Below are 3,906 nucleotides of genomic sequence, written 5' to 3'. Positions count from 1 at the left end.
AAAAAGAAGTAACACAGTTACATTGAAAAACTTTGTATAGGTCAGAGAACTTGGAAAGGCAGTGAATGGCAAACTCACATTATAGGAACAGTGACAAATTTCACATTATTCTTGATGCTTGGTAGTACAGTTTTGTCAGTAAATAATCAAAAATTATAGTAGATATATAGAATTATGAATTTATATTCTAAAATTATTCACATATTTTTAGTTTGAGAATTATATCAGTTATTAGAGTACTTTTCTATTGCTTTTATTATTGGATTGTTAATTAGAAGGAAGAAGTATAACAATGATTTGAACTTCTAAACATGCAAATAGATTACTTGAAAAACATAATATATAATTATTAGGTAGTTTACACTTTATAAAACTTGCTTACCCCTTCTGGAGGATATCTGCTTAGTTAATGGAGAGGGAGAGACATTTTCTTCAGTGGGTTAGCCACTGGCAGCGTCCCATGTCCCCATCAACAAACTTTCACCCATGCTCCTGTAAAACTCACACAAAGTGAAAGTGGGGGTAGTAGCTGGGAAGAGATAGGGGAGGATTACAGGAGCAAGAGGATAGCAGAATGGTGTATGACTGACGTACATTACGTACATGTGTGGAAATATCACTGGAACTCATGTCTAATGAATATATGCTAATTAAAATTTGCTTATTGGGCCAGGGGTATAGTTCAGTTGGTAAGTGCTTGCTTGCAAATGTGAAGACCACGGTTAGATCTCTAGAACAATGTAAAAATTCCATGTGGGGTGGTGCACACTTGCAGTCCTTGCAGTGAGGAGGTGGAGACAGGAGACTCCCTGGGTTTGCTGGCCAGACAGGCTAGCCTAATAGAATTCTAGGGCAATGAGAGACTTTGTCTCAAAGGAGGTGGATGGCCTCCCTGAGACTGACACCTGAAGTTGCCACATGCCTGCAAATATATGTGCACTCTCACACACATTCAAGAAATACTTTAAAAAGTTTCTCATTGGGCTGGCGCTGTATCCCAGTTGGTAGTCTGCTTTATATGCATAAAGTCCTGGGCTTGTCCCCCAGCACAGCGTAGACCACCTTTGGGGCCTAAGTTGAAGGTCATTCTTGGCTACAGGTGTTTGAGGTCAACCAGTGTGTGCTATGTGAGACCCCATTTCCAAAAAAAAAAAAAAAAAAAATTTCTATAAGGTAATATTGGTGCTTCTTGTTTCTATAGTCTTTTCCTACCTTGTCAATGGCATTTACATAATTTTAATCAGTTGCGCTGTTGTCATTGCCTCTTTTGTGAAATTGCCTCAGAGATTGTGCTCTGTTCAGGCTAATGTGTTCCTGTGTGAACCTACCTGATTTTTAAATTACTAGACCTTCTAAAGATCATTTTATATACTGAAAATATTTACACCCCTAAGAGGAGAAAATTGGTGGAGCATCTGTAGGCAGAACTTAGAATGACTTGATTCTGATTTCTTTTCTAATGCTGAAAATGAGATATTACATACAGGCTCTGTAAATAGAAATAAACTTTTTTTGTTTGCTTATTTTTATTTTGGAATGCTTATAACCCTCCTTTTCATGTGGTTGTGTTTACATCTTAAATGTTGCATGTGAAAATGTAGCAGAGTTTGCATCAAATTAACTTAGATAAACTTTGTCATGTTGTGATTTTTCTTTTTTCCATTTGAAGAATGTTAATTTGCCCATTTATTGAGTGGATTATTTGCTCTTTTTTGGTTTGCTTCTTGTTTTTGTTTTTGAGACAGGGTCTCTCTGTAGCCCCAGCTGGTCTGGAACTCCTTATGTAGACCTTGCTGACTTCCATCTTTTTTTTTTTTCTTTTCTTTTCTTGAGTTCATTTTTTATTGGGTTTTTGCAACAATAGTTCTTAATCAAATTCAGATCCCCTCCCCGATCCACATCTCCCGCATCCCCCCACCAAACCTCATGTATTCTGCCCTACGTGCTAAGACCTACTCATTTAGACATTTGTACCCAAGTCTTCAGCGCAAATGGTCCACTGGAGTCCAGTCAGCCCATCTAGTGGTCGTATGTAAGTCATACTCTCCCTCACCCAGCAGCAATCAGTCTCGAATAGCTCGTGGTCTAGTGCCGGCCTGCCATTCATTTCCTGCCTCCCCTCTGGGCCCCTGCTCAACTGAGTTGACATGGTTCAACTCAGTTGTACAACACCAGTCCACAAGTTCACATGTGCAAGCTTCCAGTGGGCCAGACACCTCCCTCTCCCTGTGTTCATGCACTAGCCCTGGCTCTTAAAATCTGCCTCCTCTTCCACAATGGTCCCTGAACCCTGGGTGGGTGAGGTTCCACATAGAAGTCCTATCTTACACACTACAGTCTCTTATTATTTAAAACTTCTGTGTGCATTGCACTCTGTTGTATGAGGAAGCTTTACTGGTGAAGGTTGGGGGATGCATTAGTTTTCTCTCCACCCCTTACTCCGCTTTGTTCCATGAGCCTTGGTTGTAGAGGTTCAACTGTAGATGTGTCACTCAGTACTGGGCATCTCTCAGACATATGTTCTCTGTGTCTGACCAGATGTGCAATTCTTCAGTAGCCTCCATCTGTTGCAAAAATGATTCTTTGATGAGTGCTGTACAGTATGCTTGTCTGTAAATATAAGGATAGATATTTAGCACATAGTAAGAAGTTTCATTTGTCCTGAGATATGAGATAGGGTTTTCTCCAGGATCTATGTAATTTCCTCCCATGTGTATTTGGCTGAATTTACAGTGCCAGTCATGAGGTTTTTTTCTTTTTCTTTTTTTGAGACTGGGCTTTTAAAAATTAATTTTTATTTATTTTTATTTTATGTGTATGGTTTTTTTTGCCTGCATGTATATGTGTCATGTTCAAAGTCTGCAGAGATCAGAAGAGAGGGTCAGATCCCTGGGAACTGAAATATGGATGATTGTTAACCGAACTCTGGTTCTCTGCAAGAGCAGCCAGTGCTCTTAACCACTGAGTCATCTCTCAAGCCATGAAACTGGGTCTTTACAATGTAGCCCTTGCTAGCCTAGAACTCACTATGTAGATCAAGCTGGCCTTGAACTCACAGAGATCCACTTGCCTCTGCCTCCCCAGTGCTGGGATTAAAGCTGTGTGCCACCAGTCCTGGCAATTATTTACTTAAAAAAATCTTTTAGTTATTTGACAATATATCTCTATCTCTATCTCTATCTCTCTATCTATCTCTCTATCTCTCTATCTCTCTATCTACCTATCTATCTATCTAGTTCCCCTATCTCCATATATATATATCCTATTTATCTTGATCCTATCTACCCCCAACTCTCCCTTTCCATTTTCCCCATATTTTGATTTACTGCTCTTGGAATAATTTTAGAACACATACATCTGTAACAGTCCAAACTACATAAGGTTTTAAGATATATCTACACTAGTGGCTTTCCAGATGAAACATGCTGTAAGACACATATTTGTTTGTTTTGAGACAGAGTCTCACAGTATAGCTCACCTTGACCTCAAACACCACCTCAGTCTCCTAAATGCTGGAATTATAAACCCACACCACCACATCTGGCTAAAACACATTTAATACTGCAACTACTACACAGAAAATGTCTTCAGTAAGTGTAGTATGCCCTGTTGTATGTTTTAGTAGTTAAAACGCTAGGATTTTCATTTAGGTGGAAGTAATTGAGTCCTGTCTCTGAGCAGATGTGGAAATTGGGGTGGGAAGGCTTGTATGGCTTGACTCACAGAGGCAGCAGCAGGAGCAGATGCTGTGTTTTCTGACTAGTCTGTAGTTCAATGCTCTTTACCACATTGTCTGTCCTTTATTGAATTCTGATGATACTTTTGTTGAAACTGACTTATGTGGCAGTTTATATTGTTCACTATTGAAACTTATTTATTTATTTATATAATATATAAATTATTATT

This window comes from Nannospalax galili, unplaced genomic scaffold (assembly GCF_000622305.1).
Source record: "Nannospalax galili isolate Female #2095 unplaced genomic scaffold, S.galili_v1.0 scaffold885, whole genome shotgun sequence".
Classification (NCBI taxonomy): Eukaryota; Metazoa; Chordata; class Mammalia; order Rodentia; family Spalacidae; genus Nannospalax; species Nannospalax galili.
This window is presented reverse-complemented; position numbering follows the sequence as displayed.